This window comes from Fulmarus glacialis, unplaced genomic scaffold (assembly GCF_000690835.1).
Source record: "Fulmarus glacialis isolate BGI_N327 unplaced genomic scaffold, ASM69083v1 scaffold10790, whole genome shotgun sequence".
Classification (NCBI taxonomy): Eukaryota; Metazoa; Chordata; class Aves; order Procellariiformes; family Procellariidae; genus Fulmarus; species Fulmarus glacialis.
The window spans coordinates 784-21,965 of NW_009189623.1; the positions used below are offsets into that span (position 1 = coordinate 784).

A 21,182-nucleotide genomic window follows, 5' to 3' on the forward strand; every position below is an offset into this window, starting at 1 on the left:
AACAGAGAAGGTGCTGATCACTGCCCGTGAGCTTATCACTTGTGTCATGTTCATCACGCTCTGGTGTGCATTAGTCTCCCTTACTCCCTGGTGGTTTTGAATATATTAAATTTATGGATAGTTTTATCTGCAGTGAAATAATTAATAAGAAAATTAGACTTAAATCATCAGGGCTGTGATGAAGTAAATGGCTCTGATCCAACTATAATCATAAAATCACTGTGTAAATGCAGTGTTAATACAGTTCCATTACTATAAGTGACATGCTGGAAAGTACATTTCCAGAGCCCTTGCTTTATCTGCCACATAAACCAATGACCCCAATCAAATCTTCCCGAGACTTGTGCTAACTACAACCGTCCCACACATCCGCATATGAAACGGGAAAGTACAGTTTTCTGACAAACCGCCTAAATTTTTCTTAAAGCTATCAACGAGGTGCCTGTTAATGACAAGTAATTATTGCAATTATTTTAATCTTATTCCTTAGGAAATGCGGTCTTTTGATACAGCAGTTTGTTCCTGGGATGTATATAGGGGCTTGGAGTTAAAGGTGAAGAATCTGATGTCATCACTGAGGACAATACTGGAGTTGCAAAATCCTGCAATCCGAGAGAGACACTGGTACCAGCTCATGAATGTGACAGGAGTAAGTATCCAGCCAAAGAGACCCCAGTGATGGTCTTTCCTGCTTTACCCATAGATGCAGCAGTACTGTCAAGCATGTGGTAGAGCCACTGCTGCCAACTATTCATCGTGTAATGGAGCAGAGATTTAGGTTTCAGACAGAGGCATCTTGTGGGTTGAGAAGTGAATTTGTGGTCTCTACTCAGGCAAAAGGACCCAATTCTCTGAAGAGATGCAGACATGCCTTGCTAAATTAGAGGGTTCTTCCATACCTGGCTGTCTCCCTGCTGAGCCTGAAAATAGCACTAAGCTTGAAAGGTTCTCTGTCTTGTCTGGGACAGGGGAATACTTCCCAGTAATAATTTCTATTAAATATTTATAAGAAAACTAAGCAATGTGGCTAGAAACTTTCCTGGATAGCAAAAGAGAATGTTTCTTAATAGTGAACAGAGGAAATGATGGCCAGAGGGGAATGGAAGGTAAGGAAAGAAAGGCCACCTGAAATATCAGCCTACTAGTTAATTTTTTAAGAATTAGTGCATAAGGAGACTGTTGACCTGACAGTAGATAGGGAGGGGAAAAAAAAAAAAAAAGAGAGGGGTGTCAGAAGGGGGAGAGATGTATACATTTTACCCAACTGTTGATCATATAGCTGGAAAACCAAAGAAGTTTGTATGAACAAAAAAAAAAAAAAAAGTTATTTCAGCTTCTCAAAATGAATCCCAGTGGTTTTGGTTCCTAGGGTATAACATGAACTAGTTGTTGGTTTTCAAAATTTGAATAAAATCTTTTTTAACCATTTTGAAAAAAAGTGAAGTTCAATTTTCAATCATTTTTAAAATGAAGAAAACTGGAAAGCTGAAAAAAAAACACAGAAGAGAGTGAGCATAGCAGAATGTTTCTATTCCAATATACCAAGCATTTTTCACATACAGTTTTAATAAAAGCACATTTTAAATTATTTTTAATGCAGAAAGCTCCTAAACAGGCCTAGTACAAAATTGTTGTGATTTTTTTTTTACCAAAAAAATGAAAAAAGGATCAACTGTCATACGTCTTTTCAAAGCCTTGATTAGAATTTTTTTTTTTTAAGTGATATCTTACAAAGCAGTAACAAAATATGTCAAATACCCCCACCAAGATTTCTAGTGTGCAAATACTGTGTCTGTAGCTTACATCAGCTTCAATGGCAGCTGTGCAAATTAACTTGCCTTTTAGTGTTATGATACACAATATGTCACAGTACAAGACAAAAAAAAAATACAGTAACAGCATCAAGAAATATTTCATCTAGGCTGATTAAGTTCATAATTTTGGTGCAAATCTGAAAGTATATCCAGTATCTAGAGCGCATGTAACTTATTTCATCGTTTTTTACTTGGATTCCATTTGAACACTTTGTTATATACTTATGTCTGATTTTTCTTATTCATTTACTTATTTTGCTCTCTGCTGTCTCTTTGCTTTATAGGTCAGGCTTTTAGTAGCAGAAGATGCTACCTTGACAGACCTTCTGGGACTCCAGCTTCATAAAGTAGAAGATGAAGTCCAAAGTATAGTTGACAACGCTGTGAAAGATTTGGGTACTGAAAAGGTGAGAGGTGCCGATTTTTTCCGTCTGTTTTTGCATTTGTTTGATTAAGTTTTGTTTCAAGAAATTAATGATAGAAGGAAATATTTTCATGTGGCTTACCTAGTGAGCAAAATTCACTGCCTAGTGAAACTAAATTCTTGTCTGTGATGTAGTTTACCATCACTGTGAATGAAATATAATTTTATTAAAGTTCTCAACTCAAAATATTAAATGTGATATGTAGAGACAGATGTTATTACTACTCTTCTTGTTCCCAGATTTTGGCAGAAATAAGCCAAACATGGGCTGCCATGGAATTTTCTTACAAAGAGCATCACAGGAATGAAGCTCCTTTATTGAAGTCAGATGAACAGCTGCTTGAAACTTTAGGTAACAATCAAGTAAGGATTTAATTAATAGAAATACTATTAGTATATTAATATTATTCACTCCTTGATAACTTGGTTAATTAAAACTTTTTTCCTGAATCTTTATTGCAGAGACTTATGTTTTCTCCAGATGTTAGTCCTGGGAAACTATATGTATGCTATGTAACTATATATATTCTAAAAAATTGCCTGTCTCTGTGTAGGATTTAACAAAATTACAGCTTTCTAAGCTTATATTTTCTTAGATTTTTTTTTTAAATAATTTTATGATATGCTGTCCATTTGCAGTGTTTACAGATGTCTTCTGTTATGATATACAATAATAACAAGTTACGGGAGAATTTGTTAAACTCTTATTAGCTCTAGTTTCTCTGTTTGATAAATTATTTTGATTAGTGCAGTTTTTCACTGGTTTTTGTATTTTTAGGTTCAGCTGCAAATGATTCTGAAAAGTAAATATGTGGTATATTTAATTGAACAAGTGAAAGGTTGGCAAAATAAATTAAACTTGCCAGATTCTGTCATTTCCATTTGGATGGAAGTTCAGCGCACGTGGTCTCACTAGAAAGTATTTTCAGTAGCTCTGAAGATATCAGAAGCCAGCTGCCTGAAGATGCAAACAGATTTGATTAAATCAACAGAGACTTCAAAGTTAGTAGAGTTAGTGTTTTATGTCCATTTATATCTTGCATTTGAATTATTTAGAGTGGGTAATTAAATAGATATTTTTTAAATAATACCATATTGACAGTTTAATTTGAGTATTTCTTCGATAGGCTTGTTTCTAACCTACTGAATTAACATTATTATAAGAGTCTCAGGCTTACTTGGGAGAATATCAGAAATGGATTTTGCATTCTTTATTATTAAAAACAAAGTAATTATTTGCCTTGTTTTCCTTTCGCATGGACTGGCAGCTGCTGGTTGACACATTGTCACAAACCATTTGTGACAGAGTTCTGCAGGTCATTCCTTCACATGACTTTAATATCTTCTTTTATTTGCTCTTTGTTAGCTTTTTAACCTCCTGGAGTTGCATAGAGATAGAAGATACTTCTGAGTTACAGAAATCCTGTAATCCAAATTCTGCCAAACTCCATATCATTTAGGACAATGATAGTTGAAATACAAGTTTATGGTCTATTATTTATTATTGGCCAAAGGTAATTACAGCAATCAACCTAAACATTTGAACTTATGCAAAATATCGTGCCTTAATTGTTCATTCTGACCAAAAAAAGTCACTGAACCCTTGCTTAGTAAAGAGAATAACTTGTGTGTTATCAATATACCTATAATTCAATCCACATATGCTAGGCAAAGTTCTCATTATGTACAATTCTGAAAAGCTAAGATATGATAATGTTCTACAGGGAGGTTCTACGTTTAAAATTCCAAATACATTTCTAACTGTTTAAATCTGCAATTTAAACAGTGTGGGCAGCAACATGGCTAACTATATGCCAAAAAAAAAAAAAAAAAAAATCTATATGCACACCTTCGTACGAGTTGAGAACCCTGTTAAGAACAATGAAATTATTCATGCCGTTTAACATGCGTAAGTTTCTTCATGGTGCATGTTGAAAAAGGCATTGGGCTTGCACGCATGAGCAGAATTATTGTACAAGTTAATGCCTCTGTTACGATCTGTCATTTTTATCTTGTTAGAAGAGTTCTAACAGTATAACTAGTGGTATTTGCTTTCCTCCAGAACAGTTCTCTCTGTTCATTTTACATTTCCTTCATGTTCAGTCTAAACACTGTCAAAACAGGTGCTTATGGATTTCTTTTTTTTTTTTTTTTTCCTTTTGCCATTTAAGAAATAGAACCTAAAACAAGCTGATGAGGTTCCTTCTTCCGGCTCTTTTTCCCAGTGCTTTTCTTGTCCCAGTATAGTAAAGAGTATGAAGTAAAAAACAATCTGAGGGGAATTCCACATGTTGCAATAACTTCCTCGCACTTCTCTACAGGAGTTGGTGACTGACATAGCAAATACAAAAAATGTAATGGAAGCTACAAGCAAGCCAAACTTGAAGCTTTGCGGCACAGGTAAAATTTCCAGTATGATTATGAATTTTTCTAAAGTGTAGTAATGGAACAGTCAGGAAAGAAGAGCTGTCAGGTCACATTTGCTTTTTGTACAGGTATGAGATGATCTGATGATAGTATTTTTGTCATTTGTTTCTATTTGACATATTGGATTTTTACTGCTTTTTATGCGATCAATTACATTTGAGGCATTGGTTCATTATTTATGGATTGCATGATGTAAAAATTGTCAAAGGTCTTAAAAATATGTTCAGTTTCAATTTTCTCCCCATCCACAACCTGGGAGCTGGGAGTCTTTCTTTCATGCTTACAGCAGGAGAGAGCGGATTGTGTACAGCAAAGGTCCTCCTTCAACACACTTAAAGGTATGCCGTGAACTTCCCGCTGACGTTCACTCTTCCTACCTGTAGAGGCAGTGATGTTTGGAGTCTCAGCCCGTCTCTCCTTGCAGGAAAAAGTTGTAATAGGAAATTAAAAAAATCAAAACACAAACCTGTTTTTTGAGATGTCACTTTTGTTATTATGAGAGATACCAAGCTAATAGCTAAAGTGCATCAGTCACATGTAAATAAATGTGTTTTTTTCCTCTCCCGATAGGCATGAGTATTTTGATTCTTAATACTTTTTGTGTCAATACCAACATGTGTTTTCCTGTTTGTTATCCTTCATACATAAAAGAAAATGTGTGCATCTTAAGAAAAGTGGTTAATTTGCTCCCCCATTAGACTGGTTCTTAGCTGTTTGGGGTTTTTTTGTTTTGTTTTGTTTTTTAATTTATCTGCAAATAACTGCCCTGTTAAGTAAGAAATTTTGTTCTTGTCCCTTACTTTCTAAGGCTGGACTCTGGAAGGTTGAAGGGGAGTTTCTGCTTAGCCAAACTTTTCTGGCACCATTCCGTTCTCTTGGGTTCCTTGGTCTGTATGAGTAAAAAAAACCGTGTTCTGTTTCGGTTTCTGAAAGGAAACGTGTAAGGTTTGCCACTGTTCCTTACAGGTGTATTCGTCATTATTATTTTAAATCAAAAGTGGATTGTATTGTTCTGTTTTACTTTTTGGTCTCATTTCTTCCTTAACTGGGAGGGAATTCTTGGCTTTAGGATGATTAAGGGCATGTAATGTTAAAATCTCTGTGTTCTTTTCAGACTTTCTCTTTGTGAAAAAGCTCTGGCTGAATATTTAGAAACCAAGGGCATAGCTTTTCCTCGCTTCTATTTTGTTTCTTCAGCAGACTTGCTAGACATCTTTTCAAAAGGAACACAGCCAGAACAGGTGAACCTCCTTGCATAATATTGTACTTAATTTTGTCTACAGAAAGACAAGTTTTCCAGCTAACCATGTGAGGAGATAGTATCGTAGAACTGCACCGTTGTTTCTGAGTGTTAATTTACTTTACGAATAGGAACACTTTGTGTAAACAAGATAGTAAGCATTTCCTCCCAGCTAGGACAAGTACAAGGTGTTCAGCAAGGAAAGATGAAACCATCCTGCTGAGAAGTGTTACAAATCCTGTGCTGTCTCTTGCTGGAAATCTAGCTATGTGCAATTTGCATTTATTTGGATGTTTGGATTGTAGGTTTGCGGGAATTAGAAATGGAAAAGGTCAATGAGATCGTCAAATCTGTTCTGCTTCTGGTGCTGATTGATCAAATTTCAGGCACGCTATGCAGAGTGATGATAACTAAGACTGAAAGATCTATGGTCTCTGTAAGGCTGTTTCTGACTGAGCTGCTGACAATTGTACGAGGAATGTTTTTGTAGCTGTCCTTCTGTTTTCCTCCCTTGAACAATAATCTGCTAGGTTTTGTGACACTTTGAGACCAATTTGGATAAGAGCACAGGCACTTTGATGTATTTCAGAAGCTTTATACTATGTTATCTACATGCCAGATGATACTCCTGGCTTTGGTGACTGTCCAGCCATGGCCATTAATTCTCTGAGTGCTAGAGTTATTGGTGTGTCTCAGGCAAAGCCTTTTTAGATGCGGTGTGACATGTAACAGGAGATCTGTTACTTTCCAAGAGGATGAAGGGCTTGAGGCTTGAACACTGAGCCTCTTCAAACATGATGACATAGCTCATAGCTTCTTTACATAACTAAGTCTCAGTGACTTGTTTCATCCACTCATTGCTCTGCAATATAAGAGCAACCAAACAAATCTTCTGTTCTAGTTTTCAGGCACAGAGCATGCTGGTGTGATCTTCAAACTCCACGGTCTTTGGAGAGGTGTGTAGTTACACGAGGCATTTAGACCTGAATCGACAATTTGTGAAATAAGCGCTAGCCATAATTAATAACAATTTCAAGACTTCTCAGTTTTATATTAAGCTATCTTTGTCCTTCAGATTCTTCTGATGACTGACAATAGTGTAATTAACCCCAGCTTTTCCCATTAAATCCTCCTGTGTAGTGATTGTGCCAGACAGTCAGAGAGCGTCACCGTGTCAGTCTGCGCCACCAGGGAAATCAGAAGTACTCTTATTATTTATTCAATTGGCATAAGTGTTCTAATACTATGGAAAAAAATGGGTTTTAATTTTTTTATTGTCTTTAAAATTTAAGAATGAAATGTTGATTAATCAACATCTTACTTGCTAAGATCAATTGAAGCACTATGCACTGAAAGCATTAGAGTAAGAAACACAATTGTAAGATTAGTGCAAGGACTTCATGTTATCCAGTTAGTTGGTAAAAACTTAAATTTTAAGTTAAATTTAACTTAAATTTAAGTGTTAAATTTTGCTGGACCACAACGTCTTATTGCGTATAGCAAATGGTAGCGTGGTAGTCATCCACTTTAATAGAAATATGCATTAATGTAGAGTGATTAACACAAATTTAAGGTAAATGGTTTCCTTATATGTCTGGTGCAGGTGGCTCATCATCTTACCAAACTTTTTGACAACATTGCTGATCTTAAGTTTCAAGAGAATAGAGGAATCTGTATATGCTGCCCTTGGAACATACAGCAGACAAAAAGGAGTCTGTTCCATTCTATGAAGGGTGTGGATGCGGTGGTGAGGTATGTTGAGTCATGTGAAATTTCCTTTACAGATTTTGCCCTTTTTGGGATGTAGATTAAATAGACACTTTCATTGACATGAAATGGTGCTTTAAGAATGTAAATTTAGGAAAAAAAAAACCAAACCAACAACCCTTATAACTATTTTTTCCAAATTTCAAAACATTTTGTGGCCCAAAACTATGTAATAAACTAATAATTTAATAAATTGTCTACCTGCCCCTTGTATGTAAGTTTTTGCCTTTTTTTTCTTTTTCTTTTTCTTTTTTTTTTTTTTTTTTGTAAGAAGTGCAGAGTGTTTAGGAGCAATTAAAAAAGAAAAAAAAAATGTACTAAAAGCCACAGAACTGATGAAGCCTATGGTTGAGTGTGGCATTTCTCATACTTCCTCTCTTCTTCTGCCCTGTTATTTCATCTTCCATTATACTTTCAGATCCCCTCCTCTCTTATCCTTTAGCACACACCTCTCCAGACCTCCAGCTCTCCCCCGTGTCCCCTATCAGCTGAACAGGGGTTTAGCTGTTTTTGAGCCTCCTATGTGCTAATTGGCCAGCCAGTATGTGTGCTAACTGGGTAGTGGTAGGTCAAAAAAAACAGATCAGCAGCTTCTGAGACAATAATGTATTGTTCTCAGAACAGTGCTGAATGGATAAGCATTCACATTGCATAAAATCAATGTTGCATGTGGTTCTAATGATTGATTGTCTCAGCAGGGAGGCCCCAGACTGAGTGGACAAATATATGCAGCTTGCCTCTTAGAGATAGTTTCTCCAAGATACAGCTACGTTTGAGCACATAGAGACATAGGAAAGACTGTATTGTCTGTGTTTACTCTATGTCTGTGAACAGAAAAACTTCAGACTTTCATATTTGGAGCTCTAAAACTGTATCTAGTGTTCAAGTATGCCTGTGTGTTCAAGTCAAATGGATATGTAAAACAAAACGATGTCTGGTATCTCAGTAATTGGGAAGGGCTCCTCTGAGCTAAATCGTACCAAAGAGGCAGTAGGAGAGAGAAAATGGAAGAAAAAAACCCATTCTCATTTCAAGTTTGTAAAGAATATTGATGTAAAAAAACCTCTTTGTAAAGATTAATGAGATGAGCTTCCTATATTGTCAGTATAAAATGTACCATTTACGTTACGTGCATAAATTTATGCATGTTTGGGTTTTTTTCTTCAAAAGGTAGTCTTGGTTGCAATACCTTGAGGAGACTGCACACAAAACAGCGTGCCTTCACATCATGGAGGCAATACTGGCTCATGAAGAGAAGCAGGGAGAACAGTGGGTTTTTGACTACCCAGCCCAGGTTGCACTTACTGGTTCACAAATCTGGTGGGTTTCAGATGTTGAGATGGCATTCAGTAGGCTGGAAGAGGGCTTGGCATCAGCCCTGAAGGATTGCCACAAGAGGTATGGATATCTTCTTTTTGTTTAATTCAGATGAAAATAAGTACAGTGTGAAAATGGTCTCATAAAAAGAGATGAGTGGCATGTCTAGTAATTTCAGCCCTCTAGTAAAGTAACTGCTATTAGCGCCTACTGAAAAAAAGAAATACGCCTTTTGCTTCCATTTCTGTTCTCTCATGGGCATTGTTATCACATCTTAATTACTGGGGTTTCTGTAGGGTTATTCTGAACTGAGATGAAAGGTAAAAGCAAAGATACCGCCAAACATCAACTGCAATGGTGTGACGAGAACAGAGTATGCAACCAGTACATATACAAATACTAAACACATACATTTCTGTAAGGAGGCCAAAACCATTGGTTTTATTTGTGTCAAACCAAACAGTTTACTTCTAATATTACTAGTTTTAGTCCCACTTCAGAAGGGTACCTTCTGCAGTTTGATTTTTCGCTTCACCCTTGTTTACCTCCAGCTTCTTTTGAATGTTTTTGTCCTGGTGTAAGTATTGTTTCTCTTTGTGAAAACTTGGTTCTTTTCCAACCTAGAAAATCTGCCGAAGGGAAACACGAAATAGGAAAGAGACTTTTGAGGGGGAGGAAATCTGTTAGAGGTGTCTAAAATTATCCCTGTAATAGAGAAGGTGGATAAAGATTAATCTTTGTTTCTCATTTCTCATAATACAAGAGCTAATAGGCACTACCTGAAGCTATTAGGTAGCAGACTTTAAACAAAAGAAATACTTTCACACAGTGTACAGTTTAAAATATGGAACTTTTGGCTACAGATTGATGGAAGTATAAAAAAGGTCAAATGAAAGATTAGCCATATTTCAGTCCAGTTCGTGGCTATTAAATACGATAAAATAGGTAGCATAGTTTTGGGGGTTTGGGTTTGTTGGTTTGGGGTTTTTTTGTTTGTTGAGTAATTTCTGGCTGTGGCAAATTATGGCATATGTTCCCAGGATATCCTTCTCCTGGACTTGTTTTTTATGTTCCTTGTGTTTTTTTTTAAAACAATCCCTGCTAGCTTCTGTGAAAGGCAGAGACAGATCCACAATGAACCTCTATATGATCCAGGCAGGCTATGTTTCTGTGGTCACTTTGCAAGTAGAGCAGAGCACTGTCCCATGCTGTTGCTGCTTTCTGAACCTAAGGTGGGGACTTTGGAGTGGTTCTGCTGTAAAAAGAGTGGACTAGGAAAGATCATCTGAGCCTCTCTGCAGATGGCAGCTCCCTGCCATAACGAAGTGGAGCTTTGGGTGTGTTTAAAGGAAGATGCCAGAAATATTTCAGGATGCTAGACAATTTCATTCAGAATGTTGCTATTGATATCTCCTTTATGATACAGAAAGAATAGGGAACCCAGTGAAATTACCTTCTGGTTTTATTTTTGTAAGCATTTTCAAAATCTGTTAGGGGTTTAGACTGTGATTCTCAAATAATCTGTTTGCATGGAGTATTACCTTCTCGTCCTTTAACTCTGTCTCAGTTAAAACAGCACCAGTAGGTGTTTTTGTATATTATATAAAAATAATACAGAAAGTGTAGTGTCTCACTAATTCACCACCCATTTTTAAAGCCAGAGTTTTAAAACATGTACAAGCATAGTTCTGTCTCACACTAGCTACCCAATAAGTTATATCTTTCTAATAAAGTTACATTTGCCTCCTTAGAATTACATGCAGTAGCTGTGTATGTTTTTCGTTCCTATTAATATGAAACCTGAAAAATTCCATTGCGTCTTTCTACTACGTAAATCTGTATAATCATTCATATCACATTTTGTGATCTTCCCTTCATTTCTTTTAAAACGTAAGTCACTGATCTTTCCTAAAGTCTATTTTCAAACAGTTTGCCAATAAATGTTCTCATGCAATTAGTACAACTTTTGTGGAGTCTGGTGCATATCTCTATGGAGATTGTAACCAGAAAATTTACAACTCAACTTCATGGACATCTTCTTATCCATCCATTCCTCCTACCCTGCCTAGCTGACCACCTTCAGTATTTGTGCTCATCTGGATTGTCATTGTTTTGGAGGTGGTTCAAATGTCTGTTTAAACTATCCCATGTTTAATTTGTACATACAAGACAGTTTTTGTGGGGATTTAATTAATGATGTAGGCAGAACTAATTTCTAGTGGCAATAATGGTAGATGGTACTGGAATCCATCTGGTCTTAGAGGGTTACCTAAATCTTTTCAGGTCACTCAGCTAAATGCTCTTATTACCATGCTTCTTGGAGAACTTTCCTTGGGTGATTGACAGAAAATCATGACCATTTGCACCATAGATGTTCATGCTAGAGATGTTGTAGCAAATCTCGTAGCTCAGAAGGTATGTGTTTGGATCAGCTGTATTTTACATGCACAGTTTTAGTGGTTTTGACAGGAATTAATAGTACTTAAGCTAAGTTTGGGGCTGGATCTGCATGTGGGCACGAGGACGGTTGAGGTGGAGTAGGTATAATCATGAAGACAGCCTGCTTCAGACCTTCAGGCCTGCGTTTTTAAGGGCTACTGCCTTCTAAATTTAAAATTTTCCTGAATAAAAGTCAGGTGTCAACTTTTACCCTAGTTCTGGGAACCGTTCAAACTTTTAGTAGGTTTTCTGTGAGCAGCAAGATATTTCCTTTACATTTTCAGATTACAAAACTGAGTGCAGACAATCCTTGGGCAATCTGAGTGTTTCTTCCAGATGTCTTTAGTTATTCTGCTTTTAATTATTCCATCTTCAATCGTTCACAGTGTGTTTTGCTCTCCTTTTGGAGGCATACATGTGCATCTCTAGAGCAAGGCACTCCTCTCCTGTGGTGACTCTTTGTAAGTGCATGCAATTACAATTTTGAGCGTTTATTTAAACCTGAGTGCTTGCCCTATATATAACTTTGTTGAGGTAAAACTAAGGTGGCTGGCACATGTTGCTGGTTTGAATGCAGAAAACGTTTCACTGGATGGGTTTTGAAATAGGAAAGATTTCCCTTTTTACTTCTGACCTCCTGAGCCTCAGAAGTAAAATGGGTTTCTAAGATGGCATTAATACAAGAAGGAACAAGGCTTGAGGAGTAAAATGAAACTCCTTCTGGTCAAAGTAATGTCTGCTCCCACGCAAAGACTGCTTTGTTTGTAAGGAAAGGTCTTGGCTTAAGAAGTGGCAATGTGTTCTGCTGTAATAGCTCTATTAAAAAGATCTTATATTACACTTGTATCTGTATAAAAGCACAAATGCCTCGAGGTGCATCTAATCCTTTATAATTGGTTGTAGTAGTTATTAGTCATAAATGGCTAGGAATGAGGTGTGATACCTACTGATGACAGCTGTAGCTTTGTGACGGGTCTCATTTCTTTCATCTGAAGAGCTCCTACCTGGCATAAGGCTCTGCAATGGCTTTAGGTCACCAGTTCCCAAGCTTTTGCTTGGCTGTCACAGCTACGCCATAGATGGGATGATGCCCAGAAACACTGTTTTGCCAACATTTGCGATGCTCAGTTTCAGTACTTTTATGAGTACTTGGGAAATACCCCTTGGCTAGTTATTACACCTTTGACTGACAGGTAATGACTGTTACTAATAACAGTGTTTGCTTTATCTGTTTCACTGAGTAAAAAGTTAAATGTTTCTTAGAAGTTTAGTGTTCTTTCGTACCTCGTATGTATTTTATAAGGTTATTATGACACAATATCTTTGAGCATGTGTGAGCATGTAGATGTGCATACTTAAGTAATGGTATGATTTTAATGTCCATTATTTTTAAAATAACTGAAATATTTCTTGCATAACTTAATGTATATATTCAATGTCTAGTCTGAAGAAGAATCTGAGTGGATCTATACCAAGGTTAATCAGGAGTTTTCAGCAAAAGAATATTTTTTTTTTTCATATGTTAAAGTCCAAACCAGTGCTTTTTTTCACACCACATACAATGAAGCTTTTTTTCTGGAAATGCTTTGGCTCCAGAATGGAATTTCTTGTCAAAATCGGTGATCCAAAAAGATGCACCCAACAATCCTGGCTGACTTAGTGCTTACGACCCTCAGTTGGGAGGGACAATTCTGGGGCTCAAGTCTTTGAAATAGGCAAAGTGGCAACTACAGCCTCCTGTTTCCTGTCCTGTGTGACCACTGATAGGATATTCCTTCTTCCTAAAAAATGTTGATGTGGTTGGTTTTCATATCTAAAATAAGCATTTTCCAAGTAATGCCACATCATGATTTTACATGAACATGAAAGAGGTACATTTGTGGTTTAGGATATTAAATTATAATGAGAAAGTGGACGTAATAAATCACCCATGAAACATAAGGTTTGGAAAAAAAAAAAACAACAACAAACTCCCAACATTGTAGATGTTCCTTGCAATGCTAACAATCACTTTTCTTATGTTAAGGTGTTACCTTACTCTAACACAGTCTCTCCACCTAACAATGAGCGGTGCTCCTGCAGGACCAGCCAGCACAGGTAAAACAGAGACCACCAAAGATCTAGGCCGTGCCCTTGGTATGATGGTGTATGTCTTCAACTGTTCTGAGCAGATGGATTGCAAGGTGAGATGTTCTGCTAAGCAGTACGGAAATTTTTGTTTAGTTTCTTTTTCATATGAAGTACATTGGAAATTGTTGCTTTCAAGAAAAAGATGTTAAATCTTTCACTTTTTATTGTAGTCTACAGGGAATATCTATAAAGGTTTGGTCCAGACAGGAGCTTGGGGATGCTTTGATTAATTCAATCGCATCTCAGTAGAAGTTCTGTCAGTGGTGGCAGTACAAGTAGACTATCCACGATGCAATTAGGAACAAGAAAAAGAAGTGAGTATTTCAGCAGTGCTTCTTTATTGTCCTTTGCAGGCTATAAATACTGAACCAGTAAAATCTTCTTCCAAAGTTCCTCTGAAACCCTTTGTAAATGCAGTGAGGGAGTAGATGGTAACACTAAATCACCTGTGTAATATACTACCTTAAAATAACTTTCTCTTCAAAATGTAGCAATAAATGTGAGTGAACTCCTGGCCCTACAGGAATCCAATTGAAACCCTGGTCCTGTTCAAGTCCCACCATGTGAAATCATTGCATCATATGGGTGAGAAGTTTGGCGGGATTTACTTTGCAAGAAGTAAAGGGGTTCCAGGGTTTCCCAGTGCTTTTGAGACATGCCTTCTGTTTTCACTGTCCCATGTTCTCCTTCCTCTGCTTCCTTTACTCAGTGCTGTCTCCTGGCCTTTTCAAACCCACCGCATCCCTACCAGTCTCATTTATTTTACGTGTTTCAAAATATAATTCCTCTTAGAGACATACTTCAGCCATATGCACTCTTTGTTGCTCTCACAGTCCAGTCTTTTCCTTCCAAATTCAGTGCTGGCCAGAGGAGCCACGGATTACTAAAAGCTGGTGCCTACCAGGGAAATGCCTCTGTTGCTCAGCTCTAATAAACTTTCCTAGGCATTTGCTTTTGGCCATTGTGAGAGACGGGATCCAGGCCCAGATGCACCTTTTTCAACTGACCCCTAATGGCTGGCTTTGTATGATGCAGTTCTTTACATCTAATCCACCTGTAAAATTTTTGTGTTATCTTTCTTATAACAGATTTTTATTCCTTGGTGAAAACATTACATTGAAGTCATCAGTTGCAATATTTATTACCATGAACCCAGGATATGCAGGTCGGACAGAACTGCCTGAAAACCTCAAAGCTCTGTTCGGGCAAGTATGCTATAGTGTACTTTTATGGTATACTAGTATATCAAGTCTACATTTAGAGTGCATATCCCACCTAATGTTACTAGCCTTGGTTTGCAGTGAAGTGCCATTTCTGTTTACTTCAGAATTTCTGTGAAAAAATCAGTATTCATCTTGTGCCTGCCTGTACACTGTAATGACAAGGGAAATTAAATGTGTATCTTGCCTTTTTTTAAAAAATTCTACTTAAAGTTTTAAAGGTACCTGTAACTCATGGGATGTACCTAAATACATGCAAGAATATTCACTGTTTTGTGGTAAATAGGAATCCTCACAGCTGGCTTAACCTAGTAAAATTTCCATTTGAAAAGTGTCTAGCTATCACATTGTCATGGTTTAACCCCAGCCAGCAAGTAAGCCCCACACAGCCGCTCGCTCATTCCCTCCCGGCGGGGTGGGGGAGGGAATCAGAAGAATAAAAGTGAGAAAACTCGTGGGTTGAGATAAAGACAGTTTAATAGGTAAAGCAAAAGCCGCGCATGCAAGCAAAGCAAAACAAGGAATTCATTCCCTACTTCCCATCGGCAGGCAGGTGTTCAGCCATCTCCAAGAAAGCAGGGCTCCATCACGCGTAACGGTTACTTGGGAAGACAAATGCCATCACCCCGAACGTCCCCCCCTTCCTCCTTCTTCCCCCAGCTTTGTATGCTGAGCATGACCCCATATGGTATGGAATATCCTTTTGGTCAGTTGGGGTCAGCTGTCCCGGCTGTGTCCCCTCCCCACTTCTTGTGCACCCCCAGCCTCCTCGCTGGTGGGGTGGGGTGAGGAGCAGAAAAGGCCTTAACTCTGTGTAAGCACTGCTCAGCAGTAACAAAAACATCCCTGTGTTATCAACACTGTTTCCAGCACAAATCCAAAACATAGCCCCATACTAGCTACTGTGAAGAAAACTAACTCTACCTCAGCCAGAAGCAGCACACACATTCTTCCATGGATGTAGGCACGCAAGCGTTCATAGATGTTTCATAACTACCAGTTGAAAATGAAGCCGCATACTCTTACCTAGCAAGATATTGAATATGTGATTGCTGAGAAGCTGTGAAAAGTATAGTGCACAGCAAAAAAATTCATATGCTTTTGGACACTGTAGGACAGCCCATTATCTTTTTCTTAAAGTATATATTTATGCTTTATATCTTAACACGAATGTTTCAAGGAACAAAGTTTTGAATTTAAAAGATCTGACAGTATTTTGCATGCTGCACTCAGTGAGTTTGTATCAAAATGGTGTTTCTGAGAGTGAATTAATTCCACAAGCAGTTGCTCCAGCATGATGGGCAGTAAAATGATGCCAGTCTATTCTGACAAAGTGTTGGAGCTGCGCTTTGAACTATGTGATAATGGTCTTTGACTTAAATGGTGCAGGGCTTGCTTGAAAAAGGGTTGTCACTTGAAATCCTTGCTCTTGCATTAACACTTTTCACTGATTTAATCAAGACTTGAGAAAAAAATGATTCAGTGATTTCATTTCTCAGCGTATTGAAGTTCAGTGGGGAAGCTGCGAGGCACTGCCAGGCTGTCTAGGGAGGCACAAGTATAGACGTGCTATCTGGGATCTGCTTCTCTGAGCAGTAAATCCCTTTGATTTTTAAAAGATAGAAACTTAGGGCAGAACCGGGCATCCCTATTGCTTCTGTGAGCAAGTTGAAGCAGAAGTACTACTTTCTTCTGTATTAAAAGTACATCAAGATTTTGGTGTATTTTATTATTTCTGCTTTAGCTATGGAATTCCTGACACCATACTCCTTCATGCTTTCACTGCAGAAAGACACAAAGTCTGCTGAAGTTAGAAAGCTGTTTGCTTGGGCATATCTCATCCTCTTGCCAGCCAAACATCCTGCTTCAGATGGCAGGAGCGGGCAGCAGCAGCAATTGGCTTTCTTGTTCTTGAAGCCTAAATTACAACCATTTGTAAGAAGCAGTAAGTAACATCTGTTTACAAGGAGGAGGTTAGGATTTGAATTCACGTGCCTCTGCAAAGACTGTTGCCGAGTAAGACCGTATAGTTGGGTCTTAGCAAACGTTAGAGAGAGACCCTGAGAGAGGCATCCTCCCTCCCCATAAGTTTCTTTTTTAATATTTCACAACTTAGCTGTTGCTTTACCAAGCCTTCTCATTAATTGCCATCTAAGAACTCTTCAAGGCAAAGCAGGATTGGTGCGCACCAAGGGAACGATGTGGGGCAGCCCCTCAATTCAGAACCTCGCACAAGGGAGGACAGGGTGACGGGGACCCCATCCACCCGCGTCTGTGCGGTGCGGCTGCCACCCTTTCTGCATTTGGAGAGAGTCAGCTGCCTTGGCGGCCACGTCTTCGGCAGTCAGCTAGATGTGGTATTTGACAAGAGAGCAGGAGGGATCACTCCCTGTTGCTACCAGGTGTTTCATCTCTCAGTGGACCACCAGAGGATGGAAAATGTGATTTATTTTTGTTGTTCGTTTATTGTTTTTGTTGTTCCTTTTATTTTTTTTTCATTTGGAAGAAAAGAGTAAGGAATATGAAATAATATTAATTAACAATATCTCTACTGAAAGATAAAGTTCAAATTATTGCTTTATTTGATGTGCTTTCTATTATGGTTTTCTTTGGTTTTGGTTTTTTTTTTTTAATGTACTTGCTACATAGAGCTGAATTGTTACCTTTACGTGTTTGTCACATAAAAAGCCTTTGGAATTAAAGTATGAACTGCTGCATTTGGGACTCAGGAATTCAGCCCTGTAGCTGATGTCTGTAATGGCTCTTATCCATTGTACAATGCACAGGAAAGGTGGAAGGTAACTGGTAAAGCATTAACTCCTTATATTTGCCACCTAATAAAACAAGGGAGAGAAGATATATTAAATACTCCTAGCCTGATATTTCTTGTGCAAGCAGTTATTCTGTTTGCAAGAAGGATATTGGTTATGGTATGTAGAAGAGCATATGATTTTTGATAATTGACTGCAATGCATATAGCAGCCCTTGTTTGGGCTTATGAAGAAATGCTTCTTAGGGAATAGTTTATTTAAAAATTGTTTAACAGAGGGGGGCTTACTCTCTTTCTAGATTATATGTTATTGATTTCTGTCGGAGATATACTGCTGGACTAAACCACTGGTCTTAATTTTGTCATATTTAAATATGAATGGGGAACAAAAGAACTCTTTGTATTTGTCAGGAGTAAGAAAAGTGCTCTAAGGGACAAATTTGCTGGTTTGTAGCTGACCTGAACACAAAATTCAAGATTTCTTCTCTGCCACTATGTAACTTAAGTAGTGATTTTTAATGAGGAAATTGTTCAGCCTTTGCATTATTTCTTTGTGTTACTTTTTTGACTGGAGATTTTTCTCATTTATATCATTAAAATGGCTGTGGTTTTGTTCTAAAAGTTTGAACTAAAGGTTATATTTAAAAAAGAAACAAACAGTGAAACCTCCAAAGGCAACCTTATAACTTCATATAAAAGCTTTAAAGCTCTCCAAAAATCGAAGTCCTTTAAAAAATGACGGCATTTTTAGCAATGGCAGGGTGTTGCACTTGACTTCCAGACCCTGTACAGCTGCCGGCAGTGTCCTCCAGTCAGTGGTGGCAAGCGACGCCGCCGCAGACTGTGCCTGCTCTAAGTTTCGGTAGTACCTGTCTCCCAAGCCCTGTGTTTCTCAGCTGCCTCCTTTGTGTGCAGCAATGTTACTGAATACTAACAATCAACAGTGCCTAATTAGCTCCTTTTACTTTGAAGTAAGGTCCTTGTTAGCTTTGACTGACACTCTTAATTGTGACTCTCTCGAGCTCTGTTTTTAAAAATGTTTGCACACATCAGTCATTTGATTTAAATGACTTATTTTTTCCATGTTTAAATACTAATCTGTGTATTTGGATTATGGGGTTTGTTTTCTTTCGTAGACCCTGTGCTATGGTTGTCCCTGACATTGAACTGATCTCTGAAATTACGTTGGTTGCTGAAGGGTTTATTGATGCACGTCTGTTAGCCAGGAAGTTTATTACCTTGTATACTCTCTGCAGGGAGCTGCTTTCTAAACAGGTGAGGGTCTCTTTGGGCTTCTGGGTTTGATACGTGTTCATTAACACATACTCCAAACCGGTGCGGCTGGACATTGTATAATAGTAGGGGTTTTTTTAAGTATATAGTCTTATCTTTTATTTTGAAGACACTTCAAATCATGTCCATCCTTATTAAATTGTCAGATATGAATTTAGAGGAAAGTGCTCTTTCCTCTGATCTTGGGACATTTGTAATGCGTTAATTTTGCATTGAATAATTGTATATCACTGCTTCATACCTGGGATGGCTGAACTAAATCATGCTGTTGTGTAATACCTACATTAGAAATAAAACTATCTGTTGGAGAAGAGAAAAACCTTATAGCAGAGTAGGAATTATTCTGAAAAACAATAATGTATTCTATTTGGATGAATGTTTTCCCCAGTAAATACAGTGGAGAACTGTTTGAAAAATGGAAATAAAGCATTGCTAAATAATTTAATTATTATATTAGAAAGAATTCATATTCAGAATAATTATCTTAAAAATCTGCAACTTGTAAAACTTGGAAGGTTCATCATTTTTTCCCTATATTTATGCCGTTTACTCATTTCCAACTGTATAATTTTTCACAAGACATTCTTAATATTCAGTTTTATTAGTGGAGTAAGAACTCGGAGAACCCTTCAACCTCAAGCCATAAACTCTAGCAAACAGGGCCATTATGAAAGCAAAAGCAACTTTATTTTCATGCCTGCATAATTTCAAAATTATCTCTAAATATCCTGAGGTTTTCCTAACACATTCTTGCGATGATTCTAGAGATAATGGAGTTAAACCTTGTATATCTTAAGATATCAATATTGTCTGCTTTACTAGAACAGGTATTCCTCAACTCTAATGATTACGTTGTCCTGGAGTGATTTTCTGAATTCAGAAAAATCGCTTCTACCATTGTTTGCCACTTCAATATTAATATTAGTAATAATAATAATGATATTAACATTTGAAGCAAAAGCCAGAGTGTTCTTTTTTGTTTACTTTTAAAATCTTATTTGTTTTAATTTTAGTGGAAATGGGAGAAATCAAATCCCTTTGACAAAAATTCTGGGCTGCTGCAGAAAATATACAGCAGTTCAGAGAACTCTGAAAATATTGGTCCAGTGTTGGGGCTTTTAGGACTTTCAATATACCTCTGGGGCACTAGGATCCTAGCCTATGAAAACTGCTTCAGAACAGGGTAGTCAGAGCTTTCAGTGCATCTGCTGTGAAGGAAGGGACTTCTGGTCCTGTCATGCCATGGCAAATAGCCTGGATGTCTTAAAGTCCTTGTACACTGGACAATCCACACAGCAGGCTGCTGTAAAGATGGATAGCTTGCTCTTTAACAACCTGTCAGACAGCAAACTAACAAAAAATTTGGAAAAAAAAAAATCTTACCTAAATCTAAGCAAAAGCTCATTAAGCCCAGTATATTCCTAAATTTCCTGTTTTCCTAACCAGCTCTATGTTTAACTTCTCTGCCTAGGTGTACCATTTGTAAAATGTGGAGCCTCGTTTTCATTGCAGATACTCAGCATATTTAGTACCTCAGAAAAAAATGGCAGTTTTTCTTACTGATGATGAACTGTTCTGAAGCTGAAAATTACTTTTTTTTTTTACTTCTTTGTGATATATTTAGTGCATTTGATTCACAGTTATAGAGTGCCACTGTTATGGAAGAGGATAGTGACATCTGTCAACTTTAAAAATTGTATATTGTTAAGTTGTGTGTTTGCTACTGGTTTTTGTTTGTTTTTTGAGGTTTTTTTCCTTTTTTTCTTTTTTCTTTCTTTTGGTTTTGATGTGGTGTGGTTGCAGCAAATGTTCTCAAACCCTACCTGACTGGTAGCCAGTTTGGGTGCTGACAGCAGGGTAGTTGCAGCCCCAGATAGTTTTGTTTGGGTTTTTTGTTTTGCTTTGTTGTTTTTTTGTTTTTTTTTTTTTAAATTGTGGGAGGGTTAGTGTGCACACTCTAAGGAAACTGTAGACTACCGCGAGTGGTGTGATGCATGCTGACGTAGAGATGGTGGCTGTGTAACTCTTGGCTGCAGCATCACAGAGGGTAGAGAGGAGCTGATTATCCACGGACTTAGCCAGCTGCTTTTATAGTAGCTGGTCCCACTGCTGGTTATACCAAAATTAACCATCCGGGATCTCTACATGAGCTGCAAGAACACCTTTAAGTGCAGGTGTAGCCTTAAATTTAGAGAGCTGTAACTTCATCGTAGACCTCTTCAAATTGCAAAATTGGCTATTGGGATACTCCTTTCAATCATATAAGGTGCTGTTCAAATTCTTTAAATCTCCAAAATCATTCAAACTCCTTCTCTTTCTACTTCTGTGTTACCTTGGAAGG

The 21,182-nt window shown here is 37.6% G+C and overlaps 1 pseudogene; it reads left to right on the forward strand.

Annotated features, from left to right (window-relative positions):
* The first annotated feature begins 490 nt into the window (after positions 1-490).
* LOC104080436 overlaps positions 491-21,182 on the forward strand; it is a 66,741-nt pseudogene continuing 46,049 nt past the window's right edge.